This window comes from Trachypithecus francoisi, unplaced genomic scaffold, assembly GCF_009764315.1.
Source record: "Trachypithecus francoisi isolate TF-2019V2 unplaced genomic scaffold, Tfra_2.0 Lachesis_group4, whole genome shotgun sequence".
Classification (NCBI taxonomy): domain Eukaryota; kingdom Metazoa; phylum Chordata; class Mammalia; order Primates; family Cercopithecidae; genus Trachypithecus; species Trachypithecus francoisi.
Window position 1 is genome coordinate 132,953,493 of NW_022681469.1, and position 14,272 is coordinate 132,967,764.

The 14,272-nt window shown below is 39.5% G+C and overlaps 1 protein-coding gene and 1 long non-coding RNA gene across 5 annotated transcripts in view; one reads left to right on the forward strand and one right to left on the reverse strand.

The window, feature by feature from the left end:
- Window positions 1-14,272, reverse strand: part of AMPH (amphiphysin) — a 247,059-nt gene that overhangs the window by 204,211 nt on the left and 28,576 nt on the right. The window lies entirely within an intron of this gene.
- Window positions 6,639-10,952, forward strand: LOC117073153. Its single transcript, XR_004433136.1, has 3 exons — window positions 6,639-6,729; window positions 8,754-8,916; window positions 10,771-10,952. It is a non-coding gene; the product is annotated as an uncharacterized LOC117073153 (long non-coding RNA).

Here is a 14,272-nt window from a genome sequence, read left to right on the forward strand (position 1 = left end):
TTAAGTCTAGGTAATAAAAGGTCCTCTGATGCTTGCATCACATTTTGTACTGAAATCACCTGAAAGGGTACTTGGGGAGATTTTGACAGTTAAATAATGAAAGCTTGCAAAAGAGAAAGCACTACGTTATATATAACCTAAGATATTCACAGGGGGCTGGGAAATGCAAAGCTAAGTCCTCTGAACTTAATTCTTTGAAGAAAATATTTAATTAGCAAACATCTTAAATAATGGAAGAAATCTTCAAATAGTACAAAAAGGTGGCACAAGAATGGCCCTGATTTGATATAATAAAGCATCATACCATGTGTATCCCAATGTCTTCAGTCCATTCCAAAAGAAAACTGTCATAATAGTTGTGCTGCCAATGGTGCTCCTTCTCTAACCCTAACCTACAGTATTTGCTCTAATATTAATCCCCTCTATAATCGTGGGTGATCAGCTAGGCTCCACAGCTTCAAAATGCTGAACTTTAAACAGCTTATTAATTACTCTCTCTCTCTCTCTCTCTCTCTCTCTGTGTGTGTGTGTGTGTGAGAGAGAGAGAGAGAGAGAGAGAGAGAGAGGAGAGAGAGAGAGAGAGAGAGAGAGAGAGAGAGATTGAGAGAGAGAGAGAGAGAGAGTCTTACTTTTTCACCCAGGCTACAATGCAGTGGCGTGATCTTGGCTCAGGGCAGCCTTGACCTACTGGGCTCAAACGATCCTCTCACCTCTGCCTCCCAAGTAGCTGGGACTACAGGTGTGCACCACCTCACCTGGCTAATTTTTTTGTATCTTTTTCTAGAGATAGGGTTTGGCCATGTTATCCAGGCTGGTCTTGAACTCCTGAGCTCAAGTGATCAGCTGTCTCGGTCTCCCAAAGTGCTAGGATTACAGGCATGAGCTACCACACCTGGCCTTATTAATTACTATTAATTAAGATGGAAGATGGGATAGTATCATCCATCTTATTCCAAATAGTCTTTTTCTCCCAACTTTAGTTCTGCATTGCTCTCTCAATAAACTATACATAGTGGGGTTCCATATCATCTTGAATCTTCTCCACTAATTCTTGGTTTCCTAGATGGAAGAAAGCTACGGAACTCCAGGCATAGGTATAACCACCATCCTACTTTTCCTTTCTCGGTGAACTGATCTGGGAAAGCAAAGGGCACTAAAATTTTCTAAATGTCTACTGTATGTGCCAGACATGTTAATGGCACCACATCAAAATGAGCCTGTCAAGATGTGAAACTCCTTTTTTAAATTTTTGCCGGTATGCACTACTCACATCCCTGCCTCTGTTCTGAACCTAACCAACTCTCCAATTATGGGGCACCAATTGGATTAAGAACTATGTGTATTTCTTAGAAAAAAATCCAGATAATCAGGGGAAAAACCAGATATTTTCAGAAAACCCATTAAAACTGGCTTTGTTTCTAAATGTTATTATTACCTCCAAACTATCATTATAAAGAAGACTTGTAATACTAACTTTAATATACATTTTACTGGGATTGAGGTCATAATTGTTAAAAATTAATTGAATATTTAATGGGCATCTGAAGTTCAAACACCCTCCTCCATACCCTCTCCTGCCCCCTAAACAACCACTGACTACTACACAGTCAAACAAATATAATTAATTAAAACAATAATTTAACAAGAAATTATAAGAATAATTATGATTTTAATCATATAATTAAACATAAGGATCGTAAAAGACCTACAAAAAGTAGATGAATCCATTCTTTAGAATAGAAAATACCATATTCCTATTAATCAAATTCCAATTTCAATTAATAAATTTAATTGATATTGAAGTCTGACTATCCAACATTAAAGTAGAAATAAGATAACCAGAGATTCAGATCATAAAAACTGCAAGTGTGAGCAGAACACTTCATAAAGAACAAGCAATATCCTTTTCTAGAATAAATGAATATGGTCAACATACAACTCTTAGTGAAGTATGATTTTACTTCCAGATTGCATCTAATTCTCACACCATCACTTACCCCATCTCTGAGTCCCGCCAAATTCCTCATTCCATCTCTCATTCCTACTTTTGCCTTAATCCGCATCTCAGGGTTGATGTGACTGTAAAGTTTACATATTGGATAAGATTGCCTGTCTCATACATTAGTTGGTAATTTTTTTAAATAGCGGAATGTTTAATGGCTTGGCTTCCAGACTATGTCAACCTACCCCTAGCATCAAAACAGCTGCATCCAAACAATAATGGTCACATAAAATGTCATGTATTCTTGCCACTATTAGAGTAATTTCATCACAACGATTTTGTAGAAGACTGTTTCTGCCCAACCTGAAGATGAGGTTTTATTAAAATTATATCTCTAAGAATACAGGCTTTGCATGTGATTGCTGCCACAGTTATTTCATATTACGTAGCTCTCAATTATTACTTGAGGATGAGAAAGTTTAGTTTGGGGTAAACACACCAACCTGATACATCCTCAATCAATGCCAGTTTTGTATGCCTAGAAAGGGCACCTGTGAACACATGATTGCAAATGTTGGACCTTGTCACAGGCAAGATTTCAGAGATCACTTAAAACAATTCAGTGGGTGGAAATCACCAACAATCACAGAACGGATAAAAACAGTCAACTGGCTTAATGGGTTCTTGTTGCTCGAAATAAAATTTCAAGGGACACTATCACACAGGGCTTCGAAGAGTGCTTTGTCTGAAATGACATTGATGGAGTGTTGAAGTTCCCGGGAAAACTGAGTGGGATAACTCAAAAGGTGGCTCTATTGAGGACAATGACCACAAGGCCATAGACACATGTGAAAGACCAATATAGCTTTCATAAAATGTAAGAGTAAAAAGTCCCACCTCAAAAGTAAGATATAATTTTATATTACAAGAGATTTCAAAATGTTCCCAAATTAATACACTAATATTATAAGTTGGCATTCAACCATTTGCAGTGTAGCCCTAAAAGTTCACTTATAAACGGGAAGGATATTTTGAGAGGGAATCTTCTCACCAGTTGTCTTATATTCAGGAGAATGTGGTAAATATCATTATCATAGGGCTAGGTTACCAGCTCTCTTCTGACTCCCATGGCAAGCTCTCCAGTTCCCTAACGCTAAGGCAATTTTCAAATATAAGTTATGCCAACTTGTCCTTCTCAACCAAAAGAGAATAATTTAAGAATCCTGGAAGCCCAGTGCCTCCTTTCTTTTGTTTTCTCTCCCCGCTTTTTCTTTTTTTTTTTGAGACAGAGTTCCGCTCTTATCACCCAGGCTGGAGTGCAATGGCACGATCTCGGCTCACTGCAACCTCTACCTTCTATGTTCAAGTGATTTTCCTGCCTCAGCCTCCCTAGTAGCTGGAATTCCAGGCACGCACCACCATGCCTGGCTAATTCTGTATTTTTAGTAGAGACAGGGTTTTGCCATGTTGGCCAGGCTGGTCATGAACTCCTGACCTCAGGTGATCCACCCGCCTTGGTGTCCCAACGTGTTAGGATTACAGGCATGAGCCACCACGCCTGGCCCCAAATAACTCCTTTCTATAAACCTGACTCTCATAAGTTAGAAAGGGTCCCAAAAGTGGAAAGATTCTGCAAAGTTTCCCCAAACCTGATCATCCCTCCACCACCAGTAACAATAAACTCATACCAAACCGCTGACAAGCCCACAGCTGTCCTCAGCGTGCCATCTTTACCACCTCCCTAATTCTGTTCACTGCCCTGACACTTGTCCCAAGGAACCATCTATATCCCTTGAGGTCTATGTAAAGCCATTCACATTTCTCTGACATCTTTCACTGCAGGTATGATCATTCCCTCTTCATGGCTACCATGGCCCCTTCTGAGCCATGTTTGATTGGAAAAAGAAAAGATCTTGGGTCCAATGACCTCATTTAAAATTCAGTTTCTGGGCCAGGCACGGTGGCTCATGCCTGTAATCCTAGCACTTTGGGAGGCGAAGGCGGGTGGATCATCTGAGGTCAGGAGTTCGAGACCAGCCTCACAAATATGGTGAAATCTGGTCTCTATTAAAAATACAAAAATGAGCCGGGCATGGTGGCGGGCACTTGTAGTCCCAACTACTCAGGAGGCTAAGACAGGAGAATTGCTTGAACCCAGGTGGCAGATGTTGCAGTGCGCCGAGACTGCGTCACTGCACTCCAGCCTGGGCGACAGAGCAAGACTTTGTCTCAAAAAAAAAAAAAAAAAAAAGTCAGTTTCTCCCACTATGTGGTCTCACCTGGTGATCTTGGGCCAGCTACTGAGGCTGCATCTCGTTTCACTAATCAATAAAGAGGAAATAGCAATACCTGCTTCACAGCTGAATAAATAAGAGCATTGCTTTGAGAAGCCTAAGACAACCTGTGGAATATTCTAGCCCCCACCGCTGTTAAAGCTGGGACTCTGGTATTGTACTGACACACCTCCTCTTGTAACTTCTTCCGAACCTGCATTATCTCTCCAACTAAATTGCAAGGGATCCAACTGTAATTGAAATCCAACTGAAGTTATTCAAGTAGTAAAACAATGCAAGTACTTTGTGTTACTACTTCTCTTTATATCTTACAAAGCACTTGGCGCACAGTAGGGGCATAATAAATATGTTGACTACATGATACAGATGAAAGCCTTTTTACAGGAAAGAAACCATAAAGCATCTTAACATTAGGGTAAACATTTACTTATTTTTGTATCTGTGAAAGGATCTACTTCACTCTCGGGAAGCAGAAACTATTCTTTCAGTATAGAATCATTTCTACTAATTTGCTTTGGTAGTCTTCAAAAACAATAAAATAAAGAAAAAGTAAAGAAAAAAACAAAAGCTCAAGCAACTTCCAGTATGCTCTACCAAATGTGTGTTTCAAGGGAGAAAGCCTGGCTGAATTAACCGAGGTTACATCCAAAGGGTAACAAGCAGCATTCCTGAGTGACTCTTACATTAAGTCAAGTGAAAATATTAAAGGACCTGTCATTTTCCCTTTATTGCTCTCAGCTCCATCACAGGAGCTAACTGCCTCTGTAAAAATAACAAGTGTTAATTTGCTGCATTACTTGATAGCTTTGCTTTGCAAAGAAGAATGCCACATTTGGTCCTGCTTTGATTCACCTTCATTCCTTCACCAACAAACATGTGTGGGGCATGCACTGAAATGCTGCATACTGTTCACAGATCTGGGGATACAGTAGTGAACATACAGTCAGAAATCCCCACCCAGAGCTTGCATTCAACTGGGTAGAGAAATAGCAAGACAAGTAAGTAAAACACATAGTGCGTGAGATGATAGTGAGGCTCAGGGTATAAGAAGGAAGCTAGACAGGAGAGAAAAGGAGCAGACAAAGCTGGCAGGAGGGTGGTGGGAAATTAGGTCAAAGAGGGAACAAGCAGCCAGGTGATGAGGGCCAGTGGGGTATGGCGAGAGCAGTGGGTTGACCCGGACAACATGCAGAGCCATCCAGGGCTTTGAGAGGAGGCCTGACAAGCTCTGGCATTAGCATGCTGGTAGTCATGTGGAGTAAGGCTGCAGGGGATCATGGGAAGAAGCAGGAAGCCAAGCTGGGAGACCAGTTCCATAACCAGGTAAGAGACAATGGTGCCCTGAGTCAGAGCAGTGAGGAGCGATCGAATTCTAGGTATGTCCTGAAAGTAGAGCTGCCATGATTTATTGATGGAATGGATGTGGGGCAAGAAAGAAAGGAGTTTAGAGTGACAAGGTTTCTGCGAGGTCTGTATACAAGATACATGAATGATCCCAGTGAATTCCAAGTTCCTTCCAAGTAACTTCTACTGATGTCCCGAAGACACTTTCCCAGAACACGCCCTCTCCTCCTAACCCTGAATACCAGCTGTTTGGAGGACAGAAACCTACACTGACACTTCCCTACCTGGTATCAGACATTGTGCAAGGTGCTTTGATTCCATGTGATCTACTAACAACCTGTGAGGTCATGGTTATTGTCCTGTTTCATGGATAAGAAACCTGAGACTCAGTAGAGGTAGGGGACCTGCTAAGGCGTCATCTGGGGAAGAGGGGGTAGCTTTGAATGGGGTGGCATCTCCTCCACTCCAATAGTTTGCTGTCAAGAGGGAAAGCCAGGCCAGTATTGCCACATTTTCATATTTCTCTAGAGAACTATGAAATCAAGACTACATGCGGATTCTCCTGATATTTAAATGTGTAGTTTTTTTAAAAAACTAACATTATATGGGCCAAACAAATCTGCATCCCAAATTTCCCCTAACGGAAGCCCGTCCTAGTAAGATAAAGACATCAGTGCTGCTTATTCTAAATTATTTCTAAATTTTTAAGCAATATATTTTTCAAATCATGATCTTAGGTGATGCAAAGGCAATTAAACCCTTTAAGGAAATCTAAGGCAGAGATTAGATGTAAGTTAAAAAAAAAAAAAGGCAAGAATTTTAAGATGGATGCTTAGGCCACTGTTGTCGCGTACATTACATGCGAAATGTACCAGAAAGAACACAAACAGCCTTTGCCCTCCATGAGAGAAACTTGCTAAAGGAAAACAGGGACAGGAGTCTCCTAATGGCCAGGGCTCTGAGTTTCATGGCCATGGAGGGACAAAGGGGAGTTGCACCCTGGTTGCCCTGGTGACACACTGCCCCCCCCGGTTTGGGAACACAAGCAAACTGCTCCCCAGGGCTTCACTCCTGTGTGTCTTCCTTTCTTCTCCTCTACACATCACAGCTCCCCCTTTCCCACAACAGGAAGCAGCATTAGGGGCCCAGGTACATGGGGTGGTGCTGTACAGGTGGGAGGTGCTGGGAAGATGAAGGCCAGGCTGAAATTAGGCTGTATGAAAAGATGGTGTCTGCAGTCTGGGCTGGAGGACTCTACAGCCAGTAGGATAATCCCTGCCATGTTCTTTCATAGATAAAGTGTATCAGAATGGCCAGTGAAGCCCGAATACAGAGTAGAGGCTATGGAGAAGTGTAAGAATCCTCCCAAAAGAATTTAGCACAAATATCAATCAGGATGTCCAGAAAAGTCCAACTTTTTTTTTTATCTCATTTTTAATTTTAGATTCAGGGGTTACACGCACAGTTTTGTTACACGGGCATATTGCATGATGCTAAGGTTTGGGATATGATTGGACCCATCACCCAGTTAGTGACACAGTACCCATTTGTCAGTTTTTCAACCCATGCTCCTTCCCCCACCTCTAGTAGTCCCCAAGGTCTACTGTTCCCATCTTCATGCCAATGTATGCTCAGTGCTTAGCTCCTACTTACATGCGAGAACATGCAGTATTTGTTTTTCTGTTCCTGCATTAATTCTTTTAGGGTAATGTCCTCCAGCTGCATCCATGTTGCTGCAAAAGCCATTATTTCATTCTTTTATATACTTGCATAGTATTCCATAGAGTATCCGTACTACATTTTCTTTATCCAATCAGCCATTAATAGACACCTGGATTGATTCCATGTCTTTGCTATTTTGAATAGTACTGTGATGAACATATGGGTGCATGTGTCTTTTTGGTAAGGTGATCTATTTTCGTTGGGGTATATACACAGTAATAAGATTGCTGGGTCAAATGGTAGCTCTGTTTTAATTTTTTTTGAGAAATCTCGAAACTGAGAAAGTCCAACTTTAGCTTGGATATGAGCAAGTGTGAGAGAACAGCCACTAGTGTGAAAGTTTTGAAAATTGCTGGGAAACAGGAGGTATTATTTGCCCTGTGGGAGAGAAGGAGTAAGTCCGTGGAGGGGTAGAGCTTGCTTGCAAGCAACCAGCTTCTAGGAGCCAACAGTAGGCTTCCTCCAGCCTCTTGTCTCAGTTCCAGCCTGGGCACACACAGGATTAGCTCTTCAGACAGAAATCAGGAGCCCGGGGAATTGTTAGTCCTATCAGGCAAGAAGTATAGGCAGTAAAGAATAAAAGTTCTGTATGTTGAGACACTACTGAGAGGTGGGAGAACAGAAAGGCAGAAGGCAGAGTGGATTATTCACACCCAAATCTTAAACTGGGACCCTACGTTATAAATATGCCCCAACTTGTGTTTTCATGTTGTAATTTTATAATTTCATGTTTGCCTGATGCAGTCAAACACGATCAACAAAAATGAAACTGGCGACAGGAAGGGAAAGATGAGAAAGGATGTGATCCTGAGCCTCTTCCTCTTCCTTTACTTTTTCAAATCAGAAATCTAAAACTGTCCATTACCATACTTCCTGCCAACTCCCACATGCCAAATATCACCAGTTCTACCTCCCAACGGACCCTCGATTCCATCAGCCACCTTCTGGCCACTGCCAGCACCCTGAGGTAGATGACCTTTCTGGCCTATGCATTTATCTCTCTGTTTTCATTCCCACTCATCCCTCCAGCCCATTCTCAACACCAGTGTCCAAATGACCTCTCAAACACGTGCATCTGATCATACTTCTCACTGGCTTAAACAGTTTCCCACTAACTCTTATAGAACGAAGTCCCCTGCTGCCTGGTCCATAGCAACAATGCAACAAACAGTCATTGAATAAGAGAGCGTTTGGATTTTACATCATTTCATGTATGCTGCTCCATTTTGAGTCAGGATAAACCTCTGAGCTGAGTATCAAAAAGTACACATAGTTCTTGTCAATCATTAAAGTAAACTAAAAAGGCAGAAAAAAACAACAGCCATTTCATCCCATGGTTTTGATACAGTAAATAATAAAAGTTCAGATTCACAGTCATCCATTTTGATTATGACATATGAAATCACAGAACTCATGAGATTTGTATATATGATTGTATTTCCATTTAACAGGAATTTGCCATCGCAAAAGTTATATTATGTTCAATAATTGCCCTCTATTGAGTATTTGCCCCACAAGAGGAACAGGAAAAGGGTTATAATGAACCACTAACTTCAGAAGATCATGTATTTGACCTAGATGTCTCTGAATCAGCTCTGCAACTAGGTCTTCAAGGTAAAACATATGTTATACAGTCAATTACAAATGCTTTAATTCAAGAGATATGCTCTGAGGTAATTCACTGTCTGGGATTTCTTAAGCAGAATTAAATACTGTATACATTCCTCATGCTGAGGTGAATTATCTTTTTATTTTTTTCCACAATGAAAATAGATATTTATCAAGTCTCACAAGCAGAGGCAAAAATTACTCCTACCAAATACCAATGATACAGGATGGGACATTAATGTCTGATAGGCTTAGCCAGTCTTAGAAAACCACAACTCAATAGAAAATAATAATACCATATGCTGAGATATCTTAAAATTTGAAAATAGCTTTATCTTTCCATCTTGTTTATAGTAACTTGTATTCTTGTTTTGTGTTTCTATGGGGTGGAATCTGGTGATCTTTTCAGGTGTGGTATCTGCCTTGGCACCTGGCTCAGAAAGAGTTCCCTTTCCTCAGTCCCTGCATGTGCCCACACTTATCCTCTGAGAACATTTATTTTATCTTCCTTACATTAGTCTTCATCTTAGCTATGAACTTATTTTTCTATAGAGTATATAGAACAAAGCTGGTGTCATTTTTTCTTCAAATGATGAGTTATTGGCCCAAATAGATTGATTGAATGATTCTTACATACCTTTGACTTTATGTTTTAACTTTCCGTAATTTTCCACTGATTTGTCTATTTATATTTGTAATATTTTAATACCCAACAAGATAAAGTCAACTTCCTTTTAGTGAAAGACAGTTGTTAAGTTAGTCTGTTTAAGTCATTACTTGTGTTTGCAATGTTTTGTTGTTGCTGTTGTTCATTTGTTTTAAATATCCAGCAAGATAAGTTCAACTTCCTTTTAGTGAAAGAAAGTTGTTTAAGTTAGTCTAAGTCATTACTTGTGTTTGCAATTTTTTGTTGTTGTTCTTTTGTTGTTGCTGTTTGTTTGTTTTTGAGACTGAGTCTTGCTCTGTCACCTGGGCTGGAGTGCAGTGACACGATGTCGGCTCACTGTAACCTCTGCCTCCCAGGTTCAAGCAATTCTCCTTCCTCAGCCTCCGAAGTAGCTGGGAGTACAGGTGCCCACCACCATGCCTGGCTAACTTTTTATATTTTTAGTAGAGACAGGGTTTCACCATGTTGGTCAGGCTGGTCTTGAACTCCTGACCTTGTGATCCACCTGCCTCGGGTTCCCAAAGTGCTGGGATTACAGGCGCGATGCAATGTTTTAATATCTTACAATACAAGGTCTACTTCCTTTAACCAAAATTTTCCAATTTATATTTTACAGTTTTATCAGCCTGGTTTCTAATTCCTTATTTTCTTGATGTGGCTTTCAGCTTCTGTTCTTTGTCATCTTAGTTATGTTTATTTTATTAGCCTTTTCAAAGAACTAATTCTTACTTTAACTGATTAATTTTGTGGTATTATTTTATTGTCTCATTCCTTGATTTCTGCTTTTAACCTTGATATTCCTTTCTCCTCCTGTCCTTAGATTGGGTTTTCCTGGCTTCTTAAGTAGACGCTTATTTTCTTTAATTTTATCTTTTCCTGTATAACATAAAAGCATTTAAAGCAACTGTTTTTCCATGAATATAGCTTTGCTTGTCTCCCATGAATTTAGTGTGTAACGTGCTCAGTCATTAATTTCTATATAGTGCCTAAATGTAGCTTTGATTTTCTCTCTTTGACTTAAGTTACTTAACATAAATCTTTCTAATTTTTCAAATAAATGGTGATCAACCTTTTTAATTGTTTTCTAATTCTTTGAGTTATGGACAGAATATGGTCTATGTGATTTCTACTTTTGCAATGTAATGAGATGAACTTCATTGTTTCTATATACTGTTGACCCTTGAACAACACAGGTTTCAACTGCACTGGTCCACGGACTTTCTTCTGCCTCTGCCACCTGTAGGACAGTAAGACCAACCCCTCTTCTTCTTCATCCTCCTCAGCCTACTCAACGTGAAGATGTTGAGGATGAAGACCTTTATCATGATCCACTTCCACTTAATGAATTGTAAATATGTTTTCTCTTCCTTATGGTTTTCTTCATAACATTTTCTTCCCACTAGCTTACTTTATTGTAAGAATGCAGTATATAATACACATTACATACAAAATATGTGCTAATCAACTGTCTGTGCTATTGTTATGGTTTCCAGTTAACAATAGGCTATTAGTAATTAAGTTTCGGGGGAATCAAAAATTATATGTGGATTTTTGACTGCATTGTGGGGTTGGCACCCTAACCCCCATATTGTTAAAGGGTCAACTGTAAATATATATCTACATATTACATCTACATAAATTGATATATTGTTATACATAAAATATATATTTGGTTTGTAGCATGTACTTGTATTAATATTTTAACATTAATAGTAAACACTTGAAATATTTTAAATATTTAGTCATTGTAAATATTATTTTAATAGTAAAATAATAAACAGATTTAATATAAATGAATTAACAAAGCTCCTACTTTCTAATAGTATTTATTCCAACAGTCCACTGTTACGAAACTACTCATACAGAGCACTGTGATATAAAATATCCTTGTCTCTTTATTTTCTTATAATATTCCTAAGAGTGGAATCACTGAATCAAAAGTTGTAAGCATCTTTAAGGACCACTCCCAAACAACAACCTGAGACAGTGGCCTTTGGATTCAGCCCTCACCAAGAGATAACAAGGTTTTTTAAATACATTTTTATTTGCGATAGTTTAATAAAATAAAAGATAAAATCCCAACTTAAATGCATTTATTTTATTATTAATTAATCTGACCTTTCCCCATACTGTTCTAAATTATTTTTGTTGCTTCTTTTGAGAACAATCTAGGCCAATCATGAGTTTTAACCAAACATTTAAATTTTTCTTTGTATCTGTTTATTATGTCACATTCCTATTATAATATTCCTTCCATTCCATGCCAGATTAACATTAAAAAATAGTATTTAATAGTGGAATCCTCTTCATATTCCTGATTTTTAAATACAATGACTTAAGTGTCAGCATACCCTGATGTTCATGTAAGATTAATATGAATATTTTTGTCATGAAAAAGGTTTTCATTTTAAAACAGGAATGTGTGGTGAACTTTACCATAACTTTTATATATCTACTGAGATTATTACCTACTGATTGGCTACATTTTTATGTTGAATCATAGGAAAATGTCAATCTTTGACCATTTTTTACCTAGAAAATATGATAATTTTCTACTGTTAAATGTAACATATTAAATGATATGCTAGATATTAAACCATCCTTGCACTGAAGAGACAACTTGTACCTGGTTATGGAGGTTAATTCTTTCAGTGCCCTTTTAGATTCAGTTTGTCAATGTTTCTATATGGAATTTTGTGTCTGCATTCATGAGTTAGCTTTGGCTAGGTGTTCTTTATTCAATCTTTGCATAAGACATTAAGACACTGTTATAAAGTGACAGGTACCACCACAAACATTACCATGCTGGCAGTGAGCCACAGGTACAGCTTGTCTTCTGCCAAGCAGGAAACTGTACTCAAAAGACCATTACAAATGATTGCTCATTACTCCAGTTCACATCTTTTCCTTGAAGCTCATTAGCACAGAGACACTGAACTCTCTTGAGGTCCTTGTTATCCAGAGGTTCTCCTCTCCTGCTCCAAAGCAGCCTTTCCCATTGTCAGTGAGCAGTGCCACCTTACCAGCTGTGCCCAGCCAAAACCTGCCCTTCTGCAATAGAAATCAAGAGAGAATGTCCAGGTATCCAAATGCCAAGGCATCATCCACAGCCACCATGGCAGGCCCTTCTTCACTATTGCAACAGCTGTCCCAAGAATTCACTCTGACACTAATTGGAAGCCCTCATTCCCAAGAAGCATGTGTCTGATTCCACTCCTTTCTCCAGATCTGTTAAAATAGCATCTCGTTAAAAGCAACCTCCCTTGGGAGATGAGGCCAAAGACCTCTGTCTTACTTCACACTTAAATTATTTTTTCTCTTTGCTTAATCCAAGTTCCATTTTGTGAAGGGGGCGTTAAGGTCAGTTACTTTTTTCATGATCTAGGACACTCAAAGCTGTATTCTAATAATTAAATTTATGATATTTGAAAATCCAAGCTATGCCTTATTCACCATATTATTTCAAGCTCTCCCAGTATCTGTAGCACAGTTCTGCTCAATAAATGCTGGGTGGATTCAAAGTATTAACATAATCGTATTTTTCAGAGGTAAGGTAATGGAATGGAAAGACTAGGACCTCAAAATGCTAACGATTTGCCTGGAAATCCCAGCTCCACTGTGTAACTTTGTGCAAGTGACTCAAGCTCTCTGAGTGTCTGTTTTCACTTTTGCAGTATGGACTAATCAGATTGCTGGCAGCTCTCAAGAAGAAAGCAAACATAATTTATATCATATTTGAGGAGAGCAAGCACTCTCCTCACCTTCTCTACTCCCTCATTGTAATATCCTATAAAGAACCCCAGAAAACTGCAGAAGACCTGTATATTGCTCAGATCCCCAAAGCAAAACCATAACTACCTGTGGGTATCAATGCAAAATCATTAGCAAACTTTCTATGTGGATCTAAATGCCCTAAGGAAGGCAGCAAACAAAAGTCCTTGAAGCCCACTGGTCATCTCACCCTGTCTATGCCATTGATAATGGAGGATGTTAGGCACAAGCCATCTGAGGACAGCCCAACAGTGGGCAGCACCACAGATGCCAATAAGGAGGATGAGACACCTTGTCACAAGGACCACAGAGGCCAACGCTGACCACTTGGCAGTCCTCTCTCAGAGCCTCCTCCACCTTAGCTCAGTAGCCCAGCTTTCTAAATTGATATCTGTGTCTGTTTCCCACAGCTGTTATAACAACTTACCACAAACTTTGTGGCTGGAAACAACACAAAGTATTTGTTCTGGAAGTCAGAAGTTTGAAATGGGTCTTACCAGGCTAACATCAAGCTGTCAGCAGGACTGTGCTCCTTCTGGAAGCTCTAGAGGAGCATCATTCTGTTGCCTTTTCTGGTTTATAAAGGCTGCCCACATTCCGTGGCGCATGACCCTGCATCACTCTGACCTCTGCTTCATGGTCACATCTCCTTCTCTGACTCACATACGTCCTTCTTGCTTTTGTAGCAATCCCCGTGGTTACAGTGAGTCTGCCCCAGTAATCCAGAATAATCTCCCCATCTCAAGACTCTGAACTGAATTATATCTGCAAAGTCCCTTTTGCCAGGTAAGCCAAGATATTTAAAAATTCCAGAAATTAGGATGTAGACATCTTTGAGGCTACATTATTCTGTCTACCACAATTTTCAAGACCTTGACGTGACACCTGAAATGATGCACCAAGAACACCACTTCTCTTCTATGG